This window comes from Wyeomyia smithii, chromosome 3 (assembly GCF_029784165.1).
Source record: "Wyeomyia smithii strain HCP4-BCI-WySm-NY-G18 chromosome 3, ASM2978416v1, whole genome shotgun sequence".
NCBI classification, from domain to species: Eukaryota; Metazoa; Arthropoda; class Insecta; order Diptera; family Culicidae; genus Wyeomyia; species Wyeomyia smithii.
This window is the reverse complement of record NC_073696.1, coordinates 161,139,583-161,160,725: the sequence shown is the minus strand read 5'-3', so window position 1 is coordinate 161,160,725 and position 21,143 is coordinate 161,139,583.

Below are 21,143 nucleotides of genomic sequence, written 5' to 3'. Positions count from 1 at the left end.
AAAACAAGATTATTTGTAAAGAAAACAGGAAAGATCTTGAGGAAAGACCGCGAACGGTTTTGCTATGCAAGCGTTGGCGAAAGCACTTTGCCTTCCACGATGAATAGTCACCAAAGCTACCGCGGCATTGAATAAACAAAAAGAACTCGACAAACGGTAGCGTCGCTCAGCGTCGCCCATGCTCACGCGCGGGTTCTTAGCCCTCACGCTAGCGCACGCCCAGTAAGAATTGTCGGGCCGATGTCGGACCAATTCGCGTCCGATTCTCCGATAGATCGGTCCAACAACAGGTCGACATTTCGCTCAACATCGGTCCGATGTCGTGCTCAAATGCAACAAAAATGTCGGAGATGTCGGACCAGGGTTCATTCGCTCCTAGGGGTTCATTCGTCTTCTTGCGTCGCGGGGAGAGGGAAGTTTAGTTGTGTTTGTTTTGAAGCAAGTCCGGTGCGGCTGGCATGCGGACTTGGTCAAAACAAACACAACCAAACTTCTCCTGCCGCAAAGAGATCACGATGGCGGGGTGTGCGATTCAATCTTCATTGTATGCGACGCAGCAACGGCGGTGTGCAGGTTGCTTTGTTTTGATTATTTTGATAGCGCGGTTTTGGATTAGAGCGCTTCATTTAATTTAGGATGGTGCATGATTAATTATTTTTATCCACTATATAAAAATGGATTTACGTAACGCAGATTTTATTGATATTATTCCCGCCGTTACTGAGGTGCACAATAAGCACCATCATTTTAAATCAAGAAAGTAAGCGGTGACATGTGCGTTTTATTGCAATAAAATTTTTGTAGAGTTCGGAACAATATATTTGTGAAACATTTAGGGTTTCTTAATAATAAAAATTGTGATATCATTCACATAACGTAAAACGTGGTGGCGGGGCTGTGCGATTCAAACCTCATTGTGTGCGATGCAACAACGGCGATGTGCAGGTTGCTTTATTTTGATTATTTTGATAGCGCAGTGTTGGATTAGATCGCTTCATTTATTTTAGGATGGTGCATGATTAATTATTTTAATCCACTATATAAAAATGGATTTACGTAACGCAGATTTTATTGGTGTTATTTCCGCCGTTACCGAGGTGCACAATAAGCACCATCATTTTAAATCGTTTAAAATCAAGAAAGTAAGCGGTGACATGTACGTTTTATTGCAAGAAAATATTCGTTGAGTTCAAAACAATATATTTGTGAAACATTTAGGGTTTCTAAATTATAAAAATTGTGATATCAGTCCCATAATGTAAAACGTGGTGGCGGGGCTGTGCAATTTATACCTAGTGGTATGCGACACAGCAGCGGCGGTGTACAGATTGCTTTGTTTTGATTATTTTGATAGCGCAGTATTGAATTAGAGGGCTTCATTTATACGATGCTTCATGATTAATCTACTATATTAAAATGGAATTACGTAATGCAGATCTTATTGATATCATTCCCGCCATTTTTGAGGTGCAATGGTAATGGTAATTATTTTAAATCGTTCTAATTCATAAAAGTAAGCTGTGTTCGAAACAATATATTTGTAAAACATTTAGGGTTTCTTAATAATAAAAATTGTTTTATTATTCAGATAACGTAAAACGTCGTGACGGGGCTATGCGATTCAAACCTCGTTATGTGCGATGCAGCAACGGCGATGTAGCTTTGTTTGTTTTGATTATACAGGTTGCTTTGTTTTGATTATTTTGATAGCGCAATATTGGATTAGAGCGCTTCATTTATAGGATGGTGCATGATTAATTATTTTTATCCACTATATAAAAATGGATTTACGTAACGCAGATCTTATTGATATCATTCCCGCCATTTTTGAGGTGCAATGGTAATGGTAATTATTTTAAATCGTTCTAAGTCATAAAAGTAAGCTGTGACGTGTACGTTCTATTGCAAGAAAATATTCGTAGAGTTCGAAACAATATATTTGTAAAACATTTAGGGTTTCTTAATAATAAAAATTGTTTTATTATTCACATAACGTAAAACGTGGTGACGGGGCTATGCGATTCAAACCTCGTTATGTGCGATGCAGCAACGGCGATGTAGCTTTGTTTGTTTTGATTATACAGGTTGCTTTGTTTTGATTATTTTGATAGCGCAATATTGGATTAGAGCGCTTCATTTATAGGATGGTGCATGATTAATTATTTTTATCCACTATATAAAAATGGATTTACGTAACGCAGATTTTATTGATATTATTCCCGCCGTTACTGAGGTGCACAATAAGCACCATCATTTTAATTTGTTTCAAATCAAAAAAAGTAAGCTGTTACATGTACGTTTTGTTACAAGAAAATATTCGTAGAGTTTGAAGAATATATTTGTGAAACATGTAGGGTTTCTTAAGAATGAAAACTGTGATATCATTCACATAATGTAAAACGTGGCGGCGGGGCTGCGCGAATTATACCTACTGGGGTGCGACGCAACAACGACGATGTGCAGGTTGTTTTGTTTCGATTATTTTGATAGCCAGTATTGGATTAGAGCACTTCATTTATAGGATGGCGCATGATTAATTATTTTTATCTACTATATAAAAATGAAATTTCGTAACGCCGAGCTTATTGATACTATTTCCGCCGTTTCTAAGGTACACAATAAGCACCATGATTTTAAATCGTCCTTATCAAGAAAGTAAGCACTGGCATGAATGTCGAGGCAATATATTTGTGAAACAGTTACGGTTTTGTGATAATAAAAATTGTGATTTTTTTTCTTCATCTAAATGATAAAAATTGTGATATCATTCACATATCACAAACATGAATAAAACCTGACTTTTTTTCGTTCAACCTTCAACGTTCACCATATAATTCGAAATTCAAAGCGATGGCATGTGGTTGATATTCAGACGAGGCATTCGAGGAGAAATTATAGGTATTTGATTACTAAAGATATAATTCACAAGACTTCGAAAAACATGAAAAACCGTGACTTTTCATGCTTGATTTACCTCTAAATCAAAGTCTGAAGCGATGATTTGTGTTTTTTTTTTCTCTAATAAAATGTTTGTTATTGTTTCGGATAGACATGTGTGGGAAAGTTATGGTTTTTTTTTTACTAAAAACTGAGTTTATAATGCAAAATCATGTCTTTTTATGCTCCATTTTTTCTTTAAATCGTAGTTCTTTTTTTTCTACATTAAAATGTTCGGAAAAATATTTGAGAAGAAATATGTTTCACGCATATTTCAAGCAGTTTTGTGAATAATGACTTTTAATGCTCAAGCTTCATCTAAATCAAAATTAAAAGCGATGATGTTTTTTTTTCAAAAAAAATGTTTGATGATGTTTAGAAGAGACATTTAAGGAGAAACAACAGGTACCTGATAACTAAAAATTGAGATATTATTCACCACATAAAACATCCATAATGATGATATTTATTGCGTTATTCGCCTCTAACTCGAATTTCAAAGCAATGACATAAAGTGATTTCTTACATTAAAATGTTCGGTAATGCTTAGCAATGAAATTTAAGGATATATGACAAATGAAGAAAATATGGAAATATATTGCAAATAACTCAATCTGATAAATAAAAATGAGATATTATTCATAAAATTACGAAGACATGTAAAATCATGAAAGTTAAATTTAAAGATAAATTTTAATCACATAAAATCGTTGATTCAAATGTGCACGCGAAGTGATGTTTTTGAATATCCATATTCTAAGCACCGATCTTATTTTTCCGCGTTTCGAACTTATGCGGTTTTTTACGCTGAACGGTGCACTAGATGTGACATTATGCGCATTGTGCATAAGCTAAAAAAATCTAATGTCGCACGCAAAACTTTTTTTTTTAACTTTCTGCTGGAACGGTATAATATATGACAAATATATTTGTGCCGCCAATCTCAGACACGAAGCTATTTTCATCAAATACGTAACTACAAACATTGTAACAATCGTGATTGATCTTGCAGATTGTTAGACCTAAACTTAAAAATAAAAAAAAAAACAACCCTGAATGGTCATCTTATATCAACTCCAGCTGCCATATTTTATTTTGTGATGGTAATTTCCGGTTTTTGGCGAACAGCCCAAGGTAGTCAAATACCATCCAATCTTGGTGTTTTCAGAAACAGGATGATGCCCAGAGGCCAGAAATTATTCACAACAGCCCAACAGATTTTGTATTTAAAATGACGATTGGAGTATCAGAGGTGAAACGTAATATTTCTGAAGTGAAGTGCGGCAGAGAAATATAAAAAAAATGATTCGTATAACCGTTATGTGCTTGACGGAGTACCCGGGTACCTTTTAAAGTTTCATAAAACGGAATTTCATAGTTCACTGCAATCAAAGCTCATTAAAAGGGAACTTTTGATAACATTAATTTTTATGTAATAACAATATGCCTAACGGGGTACCCGCGTACCCATAGATTGTAATTCTTGTAACATTGACAATTATCTTCCGATTTCGACACTTTTAGCATCAAAAGATTCAGTTACTTCTCTGCATTGAAATCAGATTCAGCGGTGCCTCGGAAGAATTTTCTCATTGCCGAAAATCTGGGTTTTCGGAGATATGTTGCAAAACTGAAGAATTTCATGAATTTTCGAGCAGAATCTTACAACTATTGGTCCGAAGTTTATAAAACTACTTCCATAGGCCATTTTTATGGTGTTATAGTGATATGCCTTCGAAATGGCCCTTACGGAACAGATTCCACCGGGGCTTCTAGTGGACATACAAAACAATTGGATAACACAATGTCACATACTATCCATTATGAATATTTTCAAAACCGGTATTATATCTAGAGACTGTCAAACGAACCCCGACGCCATTTTGCATTCCAAAATGGCCACTTCCGCTATCTGGAAGAGAAACAAATTGACCGAATACGATCGAATATAGATAATTCCGAAATCGGGATGGTGCCTATAGACCCGAAATCAACTCCAGACGCAATTTAGAAAACCGAGATGGTGACTTCCGGTTTCTGGAAAACAGCCATAATTGACTAAATACCACCCTATATGAGTACTTTCGGAATCGAAATGATGTCCGGAGACCTAAAAACGACCTCAGCGGCCATTTAGAGTATCAAAATGGCGACCTCCGGTTTCTGTAAAAGATTAAAAAATGGCCGAATGCCAGCCAAGATGGGTATATACGGAACGTGAGGCATCAATTGTAATTATTCCAATAATATTATCAAATATTCATAAAAATCCTCAGTTTCAAAACATATTACCGAAAAAAAAAACGGATTTCCGAGAATGAGAATTTCTTTTCGGAGCACCGCTGACACTGATTCCAATGGAGATGGTAGAGTTGCTGAATCTTTGAGTACTAAAACTATTGAAATCAGATGAAAATTGTGAAAGTTACAAGAGTTTCAATTTATGGATACCCGAGTACCCGTCGGGCATTTAAGGCCGTTTTTTGTCGAGCACATAACGGTTAATTTCAAATCTATCCCGAGCATCGCCGGAAGGGTTCAACTAGTGAATAATATCGAATCAATTATTATATTTAATAAAAAGTGTGTATCAATATTACAACGTCGCAGGTGTTTGAGTTCATGAATAATTAGACTTGTGTAGGTCATTTGCATTTCCAGGTGCGACAGCCGAAGTGATGACGTGCCTCTAATTTTTAATACAGCGCTATTTCGATCTTGTTCACACCAAACCGCCGTGTAATGTCCGGGACAGTGTTATGTTGTCGCCGTGCGAATGAAAAATATCGTTGCCGACGATATTTTTTGCTTCCCGGAGAGTGCACGGCAGCAACTTGCGAAGTTTTGACTAGGGTAATCGCTCTTATATTAATCTCATCACGCCTTTCTGATCAATTTATCGTCAAATTTTACCATATTTTCAACGTAAAACTTTCAACCACTTGACAAAATCGAGAAGCAAATAGATTTACTTTCAAAATTTGCAGAAATTTGACGGGAAATTGAACAAATGAGAGAAATAAGATTAATATAGGTGCACCTAGGTGCTGAGATGAATAATGGAACGATTACCCTATGTGGCAGTGAAATATTTTCGTTTTTTTATTGCATTTGCACCACGGCTTGGACACTGCCCGGAAGCAGCGGGAATAGCGCTCAATTCGCATATAACTTTATATATACAACCCAGAAGTGGACAGGTATGACAAGAGTGGATAGATAGAGTGGCGCAGAGTCTGAAGCAAGAACAACCAAACGAACCGGTAAACGCTGAACCAAACGAGCAAAATAAATAAACTTTACTACTACGCTAGACTTGTCGGAAAGGGTATTGTAATCATTAAACAAAAGTTCACAATAAATTGAGTTTTTACTCTTTTTGTTTATTTTGATCATTTTCACATCTAAAATACCGTAAACAGATTAAATTGAATTAAATTAAGATTTATCCTTTTTGTTTATTTATTGGAATCATTTCCTGTTAACCACAAGACATGTGTATGTACGCAGCTTTTCAATTGTGTTGGCTTGTTTGCCCGATTGATGTCGCAATCGCTGAATCGTTCGTATCTAAGAAGTAAAATAAAGTAAAAACATAAGCAACTGTTATCATAACGGGAACATTAAATTTTTACCTTGGCATTCCCGCAGAGGCAAATCTACCAATCCCTTTGGAGCTTTCTGAACTTTCCAGTTGATTGTTGAACCATGCTGTAATGTTGTTCCAAGAGTTTCCACGGAGCTGCTTAGAGGCAACAATTCATCGTCGGTACCAGTTCCAGCAACAGTCGCAATAGTCCCAGCAGCTGCAGTAGTCTCAACGTCTTTTGTCTACCATCGACAATAATTTTACTATGGAAGACATTGTCAGTGACTTCTAAATTTATGAAAAATGCCTAAAAAATTGCTGTTAAGATGCATAACAATGAATGAAAATGACAAACACAGTGTTTTTATTGTTCTGAACAATGATATTTAATGTAAAATTGATGTATTCACAATGAAAAACATAAACTATGTACAATTATAGCAACTTTTAAGTTTTTTTTATGTTATTTTTTTTCGGGTGCCCTTGTGCTGGTTCGTTTCACTTAAGTTCGGCATTGGGAAGCTTGAAGCACACCAGTTATAGGTCTCAGCTTCCTGTTGGCTGCGGCCACATACAGATCCTGCTCGTAATTAATATAAAGCATCCGCTTAACAAAGCGGACTTTGTAGCCTTGCGGCTATGCAGCTCCCCACTTCGAACTACCGATGCTCGTGGTACGCATTTTTTATATTTCAGTCAAATAGCCTAAATATTTTCTATAAAGATTTTATTTTTATCAAACTTATTATTCAATTAGTATGCTGTGCAGTATTTTGTTGAGTCATTGATAGAATATTGCATTTTTACAAGAGTAAAAAATTGTTTGCTCGATTTGATCAGTGAACCAACTTCAGCGTGATTCGAACCAGGATCATTCTCTCTCTGTCATCAGAAGTAAATCCATTGAAATCTAGAAACACTGAGATCAATCAAAGTGTATCATGAAAAAAACTGAAACTGGTTCGAATCAGGTTTAAAAACCCTGCATTTATTCATCTGCTTTGCGCCTCGGCTATGTTCTAGAACTGATGCACTTTTTGTTGTTTTGAATAGAAACCCCTAAACAAGGATTTGAATTTAAAATTCTTAAGAGTTTATATATACTTGTGTGCTCGCGACCAAAAGTATTTTTTCTTTCTTTAGAGTTGAAAAGTTAATGAGTTTTCTTTTAAATAATGAGATCTTACCTTTCTTTTTCAAAAGAAAATATTAATAACTGGACTCACTGGAGTTCATGTACCAAAATACTGTGGAATCAGTCGTCAACCAAGTTGGACGTGTTTGTTGTTAGCTCCTATCCACGCGCGAATTTAAATCAAATTATTGTTTTTCGCTTAGTTTTCATTTTGCTTGTTGTGTTTTTGTGTCGGTAAAAATGAATCAAATTTGCGAAGTCTGCGCGAAAGACTCCGGTGCCGAAGTGTTCTGGTCGTGTGTTGGAGGGTGTAATCGAAAATTCCATGCCTCCTGTGTGGGAGTATCGTGCCCCCCCGAAGTAGTTGCTAAAAGCAGAAGTTCTCTGCGTATCGTTAAAAAAGACAAACAAGACAAACAAGATAAACCAGCCGTAGATCCAACTGCATTTCTGCTACCGTGCTGCGATTCCTGCCAACTTTTAGTAACGGCATCGTTTGAATTGAACACGTTGACCAAACAGCAGAACAAGCTGACGAAATTGATTGATGATAATACAGAGGTGATTCATCGACTTGTGACCCAACTCGAACAACCAAGCACAATTCGAGTAACTCTAGAGGGTATCGACAAGTCACTTATACAAATAAACCAAGCGCTAACGTCAAACATCAAAGCCAACAGTGTGGCTGGTGTTATGCCTACACTTAAAAATCACCTGACGCAGCTCGTTAACATTGCTTTTTCGGAATTCAAGAACGAACTTCGGAACGAACTTCGGAACGAATTAACGGAATCGCTGACCAGCATAAATAACGAACTTTCTCAGTTAGGACAGCTGTTTGTAGAAACAGCAACCAGCTGTTCAATACAAACCAATCCGTTAGAGATAAACATTGTAGATGAACTTAAAACTCTGTCATCCTGCATCGAAGAACTAAGATCTAAGTCAGCGAGTGTTGCCGCTACCCCAATAGCTTCACCTTTTTCACTTCCAAGTTTGGCAACAGAACTTAATTTGGATAATGCCAATAATTCAGGTTGGCGGTTTCTAGGTTCAAAAAAAGTTTGGAAAGCGGATTGGACAGAATATGATGAACGTAAAAGGCGTCGTTTGGTACAGTTGAAGAATGCAGATGCAGCCAGAAGAAGGAGGAATCGACGACAACAGGCTTACAACAACAATACTAACAACAACAACCGCAATGGTAACAATTACAACAACCGCAACAATAACAACCACCTGAACAACAATGACAATTACAATCGCAACAATAACATCTACAACCACCGCAGCAATAACAACCACCAGAACCGCAACAATAACAACTACAATCACAACAATAACATCTACAACAACCGCAGCAACAACAACCACCAGAACCGCAACAACAATAATAATAACTTCAATCGCAATAATAACATCTACAACAACCGCAACATTAACAACTCCAACAACAACAATAACAGCATCAATAATAACAACAATCAAATCCCGAATCGTTACCTCAATCTTAACAGGAATCTTAACAACAGCTACTACAACCAACTACCACCAGACCGTGTGCTTCTTGCTGCAGCGAAGGATAAATTTTCTCGACCCCCACCTAATCTCCAGCATACCTCTTTTCAACGAGGCGAAATACTTAATCCGTACCCAGCGAATAATGAGTCACAATCATCTTTCATGCCTACCGTTTCAACGAGCCCGCTCAACTTAACGACTCCCGCGACCTCTTCAGCTGTATTGTGTCCTTACCATTTGGCTGGCAGCCACAACTATAACAATAACAATAATTTTAGATCAGCAAGTTTCCCGTGTGATGGATGTTATTGTAAGCATTCGTGTTCTCAAAATCAGTGACGCTCAGAGAAAGAAAAAACAACGCCAGTAGTCAATGAAGTTTTGATTTATGCTCAGAATTTCAACAGGATGCGCAGTGCACTCAAAATTAATCACATTAATAACAGAATAAGTGGATGTTCATACTCAATCAAACGAACTGGAACGAAGATATTAAAAGTGAAGAAGTTTTCAATAGTTCCTTTAATGTGTTCAGGAGCGATCGTGATTTATCACTATCTGATAAGAAATCAGGTGGAGGAGTGCTTGTAGCTGTTGGGGTTCAGCATGATTCTGAGCAAATCATAACCCAGAAACATGCCGAATTTGAAGATGTCTGGGTTAAAGTTCTGTTGAAGGGTGAAATCCATATTTTCGTATCTGTTTACTTTCCACCCACTTTGCCAAAAAGCAATCATATGAAAAATTTTTAAGGACGGTAGAATTAGTGAATGATGAGTCCCACACTAACTCAAAAATTCATATATATGGAGATTTCAATCAAAATGATGCTGATTTTATTGTAAACGATGATAATGAATCGCTTTTACTTCCTGTAGTAGGAGAAAACGAAACTCTGCAATTTATTTTTGACGGTTTTAGTCAACTTGGATTAAATCAGGTAAACTCAATCCGGAATGAGCAAAACTGTTTTTTAGACTTTTTATTCACCAATTGCACGGAAGATTTTAGTGTTGACAAAGCAGAATATCCCCTATGGAAAAATGAAAAATTTCATACTGCAATTGAGTACTCGCTAATGATTGATACCGAGAGATCACGACCCTCTGATCATGAGCCTGAATATAAATATGACTTCACTAAAGCAAACTTTGAACTAATCAATCGTAAATTAACTGACATCGACTGGCAATCACTTCTAAAAATGAAATAGATATGAACAAAGCGGTTGATAATTTTTTATCATCACTGTATAGTGTTTTAGACTCAACTGTACCAAAATCAAAAAAGAAAACGGTTAGCTCAAAAGATCCCATTTGGTTCACCAGAGAAATCAAAAATTTAAAGAATAGGAAACAAAAAGCTCATAAAACTCACAAAAAACTTAAAGACCAAAGAAATTTGGACAAATATTTGAACATTTGTGATGAACTGAATACTAAAATATCTATTGCGTATGAGAACTACAACAAAAGGGTGGAAAATAACATTAAATCAGACCCAAAACAGTTTTTTAAATTTGCAAACGATAAAATGAAGTCTAATAACTTCCCATCTCGCATGCAATATGAAGACTTTGCCAGTACTGACTCAAAGCAAATCTGCAACAAGTTTGCGAGTTTTTTTCAAACCGTTTATAAAAATAGCGACGAAGTCAGGGACTTTGAGTATTTCTCGCACTTGCATGAACAAATAAATAACGTATCTATTAAGCAAATAACTGTTCAAGAAATCCTCGCAACACTAAAAGAACTGGACGCTTCAAAAGGTCCAGGTCCAGATGGAATTCCACCCTCACTCATGAAAAATCTTGCTCCTGCCTTCGTAAAACCCTTGTTTTGGCTTTTCAACTTATCCCTTACGTCCGGACAGTTTCCATTAGTCTGGAAAAAATCTTTTCTTATACCGATTTTCAAGTCAGATAAGAGATCTGACATCAAAAATTATCGTGGCATTGCAATAATATCATGTATTCCTAAACTTTTTGAAGCTATCGTAAACCAAAAAATATTTAATCAGGTAAAGAATCGCATAACGTGTAACCAACATGGTTTTTACAAAGGGAGGTCTACGGCTACCAACTTACTTGAATTTGTTGATTTCTCTCTTGCGTCTATGGACAGAGGCAACTTCGTGGAAACTCTATACACGGATTTTAGTAAAGCTTTTGACAGAGTAGATATTTCCATGCTTATGTTCAAATTAAAAAAACTGGGATTTGAGTCAGGCCTACTTAAATGGATTGAATCTTATTTGACGAACAGGACACAAACGGTTAGGTTTAAGGGACACCTTTCTGTACCAGTAAAAGTGACATCTGGAGTTCCACAAGGCTCCCATTTAGGCCCTTTGCTCTTCATTTTATTTGTTAATGACGTTACCCTTGTGTTGAATCGTCTCAAAGTATTGATATATGCCGATGACATGAAACTGTACATGGAAATAAAACACAAATCAGACATCCAACAATTCCAACAAGAGGTTGACATTTTCTACATTTGGTGTAAAAAAAGTCTTCTTGATCTCAACGTAAAAAAATGTAATATTATATCCTACACAAGGAAAAGAAATCCTGAACATGCCGGTTGCACTCTTGCACATCAAGTTGTAGAAAGGTGTTATCAAATTAGAGATTTAGGAGTAATTATGGATTCTAAGTTAACATTCATTGATCACTACAATACGATCATCAATAGAGCCAACAGTATGCTAAGTTTTATAAAAAGGTTCAGTTATCATTTCGTAGACCCGTACACTATAAAAACTCTCTTTGTTACATATGTTAGATCTATCTTAGAATACTGTAGTGTTGTTTGGTCGCCTTATCAAGACGTCCATTCCAATAGAAGCGAATCCGTACAAAAACAGTTTTTGTTATATGCACTAAGAAAACTAGGTTGGAATTCATTTCCTCTCCCTTGTTATGAATCGCGTTGCATGCTTATTAATATAGAAACGTTGAAAAAAGAAGAGAAATTGCTTCTGTAACTCTTGTCAACGATTTAGTTTCACAACGCATAAGTTCGGAAAATCTGCTTGGAAAACTCAACTTTTATGCTCCTACACGCTCATTAAGAACGCGAAAAATTTTCGTATTAAATTCTTATAGAACAGAATATGCCATGGCCGGGCCAGTTAATAGTATGATGAGTCTTTACAATAAATATTGTGAAGTTATTGATTTAACGATGTCACGAAATGCTCTTAGAAAAATATTGAACACTAGAATTACATAACTATATTTGTGATGTTAGCAATAGTTTTTAAGATGTAGTCTACTATGATTGACGAAATAAATAAATAAAGATAATTTTTTCGACATTCCTCGCAATGAGCTTGATACAGAAAGAACTACTTGTCAGAAACACGAAAAATCCTGTACGCTATACCTGAACGAAGAATTTTTGCATCATTAACTTTAAATCGGTTCTACTGCTCAGACATCCTTTAAATCGGTTCTACTGCTCCAGACACCTCCCAGATGGTCTCGAGGTACGATGCTGGCCTAACAAACCAGTCGTCGTAGGTTCGAGTCTCGACTCGGGTGAGACTGTTAGTGTCAGTAGGATCGTAGCGCTAGCCCCGCAATTGTTCCGTACACGAACAGTTGGCTGCGAAGTCTGTGTATAATAAACAGAAGGTCGAGTTCCGATTCGGAATGTAGCACCCAGGCTTTGCTTTTTTTACTGCTCAGACCATTCTGGTTTTAAAAGAAAAAATAATCTAGTCTAAAACATCAAATATTTTTAATTGCAATTTTTTGAAATTCCGTATCCTTTTAAATAAGAGAAATAAAAAATATATTTCGATTTTTTCTCCTTAACATGAGAGTAACCTCTTTTAGTATAGATTAATTTATTATTGTAAAAATGATGAACGCATACTTAACTTTCCCTGATAGGTGACTGTATTTTTTTGTAAAGAGCAATTCCACAAGAACGGGTCCCCAATTGATTCGACCCTTTTTAATTTGGCTGAAAATTTGCATAGTTGTTTCTATGGGCAAAAGATGTAATTTTGTGCTATTGGTTTAACTTCCTGAAGCACGTCTCATTTTTGGGGAGCTATTTAAAAATGCTATTTTGGAAAGGTATTGGTAATTACAAATATTTTTAGAGCCGCTTAAAAGGTTTTTTGATAGGTATGATGTCTTTGGCAAATATTGTCTTTCCGAAAATATAGCTATAATATTTTTTGTTTGAAAAAAAAAGGAAGAGAAAAACAAAAAAAAATATTTAAAAAACTCATTTTTTTAATACCGATTTTTTTTAATAAAAATACAATAAAATACCTAAACACTGAAATTGGTTCAATCGTGGAGAAATAATAAACAAATTAAAATGTTTTGGATTTTTTTTTAATTATTATATTTGGAAGGACCAAATTGTTATCTGCAACTGTGCAGAAGACACTATGCCAATCAAAGAAAACGTTTTAGCTTTAAAAATTGTTCGAATCACCAATAGAGCAGTCTAATTAGTTTCTGTTTTTCTGCTAACTATTTTTTGAAAGAAATTTTTTTTTTCAGGGTATTTTCTTCGGAAAAAAAATATTATCTACAACTTTGCCGAAGACGACACTACGATCACGAAACTGAGCAATTTTTATTGGCAGTGGTGTTTTTTATAACTCAATTGTAACCCTATTCATACGATTGAAATGATTTAATGTTGAAAATGTTAACATTTGTTCTGCTCGGTGCAATAAGTGAAGTAACCCATAATTGTAGTGATGTTACGTTTTGCGGTGCACAATGGTGGGTCAGTCCATATTTTGGCTATTTTTATTACTTTTGCATGAAAATGGATCACGACCCAATAAAATAACTTATTATCAAGCTTTTACAACAATAAAATATCTTTTGTGATGGATTTTGATGGTTTTATAAACAAAATGATCTTAAAGGCCAAAAGTGACCCATGATTGTGTCTTTTGCTATGCAAGTACTATTTTTCTTCTCAACCGATTTACACACACACACACACATATATATATATATATATATATATATATATATATATATATATATACCTGTCTATGGAATTGCCTGATGCTAACTCAGCGATCGCACGGAGGTACGATCGCGCTATGGAACACTAAAAATGATTAATTAACAAAAAATGTGTCGCTGCTCGGTGCGCTTCGGTGCAGTGACGATTCCGACGGTAACTTATATATTGTTAATACACTCCCAATATAACATGTTTCACTAGCTTTTCAAAAATTAGTTGTTTCAAAAAATTAAACCAAGCACAAAATGACGTCTTTTGCCCATAGAAACGTCTATTGAAATTGATTCCCGTCGATTGTTAAAACGTTTTTTAAGAAGACCGCATTTAAAAACTTTAGTATCCTAGAGTCGCGAGAGTTTCCAAAAAACGCGGTAATTTAAAATCCGCGAGTAAATTCTGAAATTCGCGTAGAAAAATGTTATTTCGTAAAAAATTTTAATCATATCTGCTTAATTCTTTCGAAAAAATTAAAAAGAAGTGCTATTTCATATACGAATGAATATGAAAAAACCCTTAGAAACATATCTCGTAAAGTAACGACTTTTTTGGGAAATTCGAGTAAAATACGCGTTAATTCCAAAATTCGTTGTTTACCCACTTTTGAAGTATTTAGAAAAGTTTTGGAATTAATGATGATTCCGGACTCACCATGTTTGTTCCACGTGTCGGGTATTACCCGCGTGAAAAGCGATTTAAACGCCAGTGCATCGGGCATTCCAAGTGAAGTAGAATAAAAAAAAGAAATATTTATTTTATATCCGTTAAACACAAATTTGAATATATTTTCTATGATTCGATTATCCGGAAAAATCGATAATCCAGAATGATTTTTTTCTATATTCCTGATAATCGAGTCCGGCCTGTAACGATGAACCACGACAGTCGAAAAGTTAAGAAACTTTATAAAACGCCGACAATTAAAAAAAAACATCAAGCTCATACTGGCATGATATTACCTGTAGCCAATTTTAAACATCATTTAAACTTAGCATGCCCTGGGCCTGTTGACAATTGCAGTTTTCTACAAGTGCTATTCTGCCCATAATTCAAAAATTGGCTAATACGTCATAGGCATCAAATCGAGAAAAACGCATTTTGAAGTTTTTCGTCGGTACAACATATTTTGACTGTCGATGACAACATTTTATTGAGTATATCACCCTTCATATATGCTGGAACTTTGCCCTTGAGTTGAAACAGAGAAATCTGCAGGAAAATTCCATCCGCCACGTATTTTTAACGCAGTAGCCGTTTTTTCAATTATAAACGTAAGGACAGTCGACAAACCGGTGTGCAATTTGGCTAATATCCGTACGATGTGAATTATATCGTGCTCGTTGGTGATGAAAATTGTTTGTAATTTAGTAGAACAACACGGATACACCAGTGAGGGCGAAAAGGACGACGAGACAATTGTTTCGTGCAATAATATAACAATACATATAACTAAAAAATATTATTATTCATGATAATCTCACAATCCACTTTTCTATTTTTTCACATCAAATATAAAATGAAATCTGAATTTTCTCTTCAATATTATCTCTTCAATATACTTCTAACCAAAGAGCTAAATAGCATTTTTGAGAATGTAAAGATTTATGACAGAAGGAAACAGTCACGCGTTTTGATCATTGGGTTTCGCAGCACCGCAAATAAATTCTTGTTGCATCAAATATGTTGTTCGTAAATAGTCAAATTTGATGCAGGGGCCTTACGATCGCTTACCTGTCGCCAGTAACCACCAGGCTACAACACACTTTCGAAAGTTAGATGAAACAAAGTACAGTAATAATACACTGGTTCGTGAACATGCCACAGGTAGAAACATACTGGATATTAGCCAACTTCTGAATTATTTTGGATATTAGCCAAAATTGTTTCACCTCTGCTGCCTTCCCAAATGCAGTTTTTGACAATCGGCTTCCGTAGGGACCTTGTTTAGGGTGTTAACCGTCTTGAGAAACTGTTTTCCCGATTTTGGTGAAAATGGCATATTAGCCAATTTCTGAATTATGGGCAGTATTGTGTTAAACTAATATTAACATATTGTATTTTACATTACATTATTTTACAGAAAATAAATTTATTTGACAAAAAAAAAACTGGACAAAAAAGTTTCCAGTTCAGTCGATCAAGTCTAAGTTTCTTGAAGCTTTAAGGATTGAGAAATCATCCCTTTTGAGAGTCAGTAGTCCCCGTCAACTACGTGAAACAAAAAAATAGCAGATTCGATCAACTAATCACATATTTTTCATTCTACAACGAAGTTTGGCAAAGTAACAACCATTTTTGCAAGATTTCATTTTTACAAAGTGCACACTGATTTTAGTAGACGCACTCTATAATGTTTCAAAGCGAGATAGTTTTCATTTTCATTTACATATAAATATATATATATATATATATATATAGTCATACCTCGCTATAAGGCAACCTTGATATAACGTAACACGATATAACGTGACTTTTTGAGATGTATTAAAATTGAAATTAAATAATACAGCAACTGTTTATGGGGAATAAAATGCTTCAAAAAATTGTTTGTAGTAAGTGTAGAAACCAATGAAACCAATGCGAAAATTGTTCTAAATGGGCATAAGAAAGGTTTGAAAATACTAATAGGTAATGCGAAATAGGTTTTCACGCATCCTTCAGTAACAGTTTACAGTCGTGCATCAAAAAAAAAATTTTCTGCTTGTTGAAATTTTCTTTGAATGGGCATAACCAAGGTTTAAAAAGACTGATAGGTGTTGGAAAATAGGTTTTCGCGCATCTTTGAGTAACCATCAGCAGTCTTGCATCAATAAGAATTTTTTTTTGCCTGTTGAAAATTGTCTTAAATGGGCATAAGACTACGGTTTGAAAATACACTGGGGTCGCTTTTTACGCAGTTGGTTGTACCGCATTTAAAAGATTAGATTAGACATACCTATACTTAACCTATTTTATACCGCGTACAAATAATCTTATAATCGAGTAAAAATAATCCGCGTTATTGTAAAAATATCCCGTTTAGAAAAACGCATAAAGACAACCAGCGTAAAAAGCGGCCCCAGTGTACCGATAGATTGTGAAATAAATTTTTGCATAAATGAAAAAAGAAACAAAAATTTTTTTACGCGGCTTTTTTTACGCGGATTCCGGAATTCACGCGGTTTTTTTTACGCAGATTCCGGAATTTACGCGGTATTTTTTTTGCCCGGTTTTCGGTTTCCCTTCACTCGGAATGCAAAATTAACGATGGTTTTTTTTTGGCGGATTCCGGAGTTTACGCGGTTTTTTTATGCGGATTTCGGAATTTATGCGGCACGTATCCCCCGCGTAAAAAGCGACTTTAGTGTATATATATATATATATATATATATATATATATATATATATATATATATATATATATATATATATATATATATATATATATATATATATATATATATATGTATATATGTATATATGTATATATGTATATATATATATATATATATATATATATATATATATATATATATATATATATATATATATATATATATATATATATATATATATATATATATATATATATATATATATATATATATATATATATATATATATTATATATGTATATATGTATATATATATATATATATATATATATATCTTTGAACCTGAACCATTGCTATGCGGCACAGCAGCTGCTATACCAAGCAGCGTCTGAGTCGCGGTCGGACATCGCAATCGTATCGGACCCCTACTGCATTCCTCCCGGAAACGGTAATTGGGTTGCAGATAAGTCCAGTACGGCGGCCATATGCACGACCAGCAAGTTCCCGGTTCAGGAGGTTGTGTCAACCTCAAATGAAGGATACGCGGTTGCCAAGGTGGACGGAGTGTTCTACTGCAGTTGTTATGCTCCGCCGCGTTGGTCTATCGAAAGGTTCACCCAGATGGTCGATTTGTTATCTATGGAGCTGACGGGGCTAACACCCTTAGTAGTGGCGGGCGACTTCAACGCTTGGGCTGTTGAGTGGGGAAGCCGCCGCACGAACCGGAGGGGTCAGATCTTGTTGGAAGCTTTGGCAAAGCTCAACCTAGATCTGGCCAACGTTGGAACCAAGTGTACTTTCAGCAGAAATGGTGCGGAGTCGATCATCGACGTGACGTTCTCCAGCCCAGGACTGATCGTGAACTGGAGGGTAGACGATGGCTACACCTATAGTGACCACCAGTCGGTCTGCTATAGCTTAGTCCAGAACGTGAGGCGGCAGGCGACGGGTAGAGCCAATACTCCGACCGTCCGCGGGTGGAAGACATCGCATTTCGATGCCGAGGTATTTGCAGAAGCAATGAGAAGAGAGCGCGAGGGGGGCAGTTGGCTCCGCCCGACTGCTGACCAATTAGTTGCTACATTATCGCGGGCGGGCGACGCCACCATGCCTAGGACCCGCCAACCTAGGAATGGTAAGTCACCGGTATACTGGTGGACCGACGCGATAGCGGACCTCCGTAGCGCGTGCCTCCGTGCAAGACGGATGTTGCAACGTGCACGTACCGATGCACAGAGGGTAGAGCGTCGTGTAGTATTCGGATCTGCAAGATCGGCGCTTAAAAGTGCGATAAAGGCGAGCAAAAGGGCCTGCTTCGATAGGCTATGCGCGAGTGCCAATACGAATCCGTGGGGCAACGCCTACAGAGTCGTAATGGCGAAGACCAAAGGCGTGTTGGCGCCTGCAGAGCGATCACCAGCGATGCTGGAGCGTATCATCGAGGGACTCTTTCCACGACACGAGCCAAATCCTTGGCCTCCGGTTGCTGAGTCTCACGTCCGACGTTCCAGTATCTCAGACACAGACCAGGGATGGTCGGCCAACCTGCCGGGCATCCAATCCGTGAGAGACGGCAGCCGTGCAGAGGTTGTGGAGGAGGTAAGGGTTACGAATGAGGAACTCATCGTGATCGCCAACTCCCTAAAGGTGAGCAAGGCACCGGGACCGGATGGAATCCCGAACTTGGCCATCAGGACGGCCATGAAAGTGGCCCCCGATCTATTTCGAGCAGTCATGCAGAAGTGCCTGGATGACTGCCTCTTTCCGGACAGGTGGAAGCGACAGAGATTGGTGCTGTTGCCGAAGGCTGGGAAACCGCCAGGGGACCCATCGGCATACAGACCTATCTGTCTGCTGGACACTACGGGCAAGGTGCTTGAGAGGATTATCCTCAACAGACTGGTGAAGTACACAGAGGGTGTAAACGGTCTGGCAAGTAACCAGTTCGGCTTCCGGAAAGGTAGATCCACGCTGGATGCTATTCTCTCTGTCACCAAGACGGCAGAGGTAGCACTCCAGCGTAAGAGTTGGGGCATTCGCTATTGCGCAATCGTCACGCTTGACGTGAAGAATGCATTCAATAGCGCCAGTTGGGACTCCATAGCGCTCGCGCTTAGGAGCATCCACGTACCGGTGTCGTTGTACAAGATTTTGGAAAATTATTTCCAGAATCGGGTACTAGTTTACAACACGGAGGAGGGTCAGAAGTGCGTCCCACTCACCGCAGGGGTACCGCAAGGTTCCATCCTGGGCCCGGTGTTGTGGAATGTCATGTATGACGGGGTGTTGAAACTAAAGTTCCCTGTAGGGGTTGTGATCGTCGGTTTCGCAGACGACATCACGCTAGAGGTCTACGGCGAGTCGATCGAAGAGGTCGAGTTGACGGCCGCGCACTGCATACGCAAGGTCGAAGACTGGATGCACTCTAGGAAACTGGAGTTAGCGCACCATAAAACGGAGGTTACGGTTGTGAACAACCGCAAATTAGAGCAACAGGTGGTGGTCAGAGTCGGTGACTGCACCATTACCTCAAGGCGTTCCTTGAAGCTCTTGGGGGTTATGGTTGACGATAAGCTCACATTTAAGAGTCACGTCGACTATGCCTGTAAGAGAGCTTCAACGGCCGCTGCAGGACTATCTCGAATGATGTCCAATAGCTCAGTGGTATATGGCAGCAAGCGTAAACTTCTTGCCAGCGTGGTTTCGTCCATACTTAGGTATGGTGGGCCAGCGTGGTCCAAAGCGTTAGGTACCAACAGTCATCGTCGAAAACTGGAAAGTACCTACAGGCTCATGTGCCTGAGGGTTGTGAGCGCGTACCGTACAGTGTCATACGACGCAATCTGCGTCCTGTCCGGCATGATGCCTATCAGCATAGCCATTAAGGAGGATGTAGAATGCTTCGATCAACGTGACACAAGGGGTATACGAGGCACCAGAAGGTCATTCTCGATGATCAGATGGCAGCAGGAATGGTCCAATTCCGCAAAGGGTAGATGGACGCATCGACTTATTCCGGACGTATCCGGATGGGTCGGGAGGCGCCATGGAGAAGTTAACTTCCACTTGACACAGATTCTGTCAGGTCATGGTTGCTTCAGGCAGTATCTACACAGATTCGGGCATGCGGGGTCCCCCATGTGTCCCGAGTGCGCGGATGCGGAAGAAACTGCTGAGCATGTCTTCTTCGTGTGCCCTCGTTTTGTGCATGCGCGGAGCGACATGATGGTAGTGAGCGGGCCAGACACCACTCCAGACAACCTAGTTCGGAGGATGTGTAAAGACCCAAACATTTGGAGGGCGGTGTGTACAGCCGCCTCTCAAATAGTTTTAGAATTGCAAAACAGGCGACAGGTTGACCACCGACACGCCAGTGTTAGCTAACGGCCAGTCTCCAGGTTAGTTAGCTAAGTTAGCAAAGAGATCTATAGAACCAAGAGGGTGCACAGAGCACAAAAGCCGCTCCCCGAAGCAATACCTAGCGGTGGTCCCGGGGAGTATTATGGGCTGGAGACTGGAGGGGTTTTAGTGGGTCCGGTCACTAATTCAAACCAACCCCACACTCCCTGAGGTTGGTCACCTCAGGGGTTTGGATGCAAATTTCCCCTCCACCTGAAACAAAAAAAAAAAAAAAT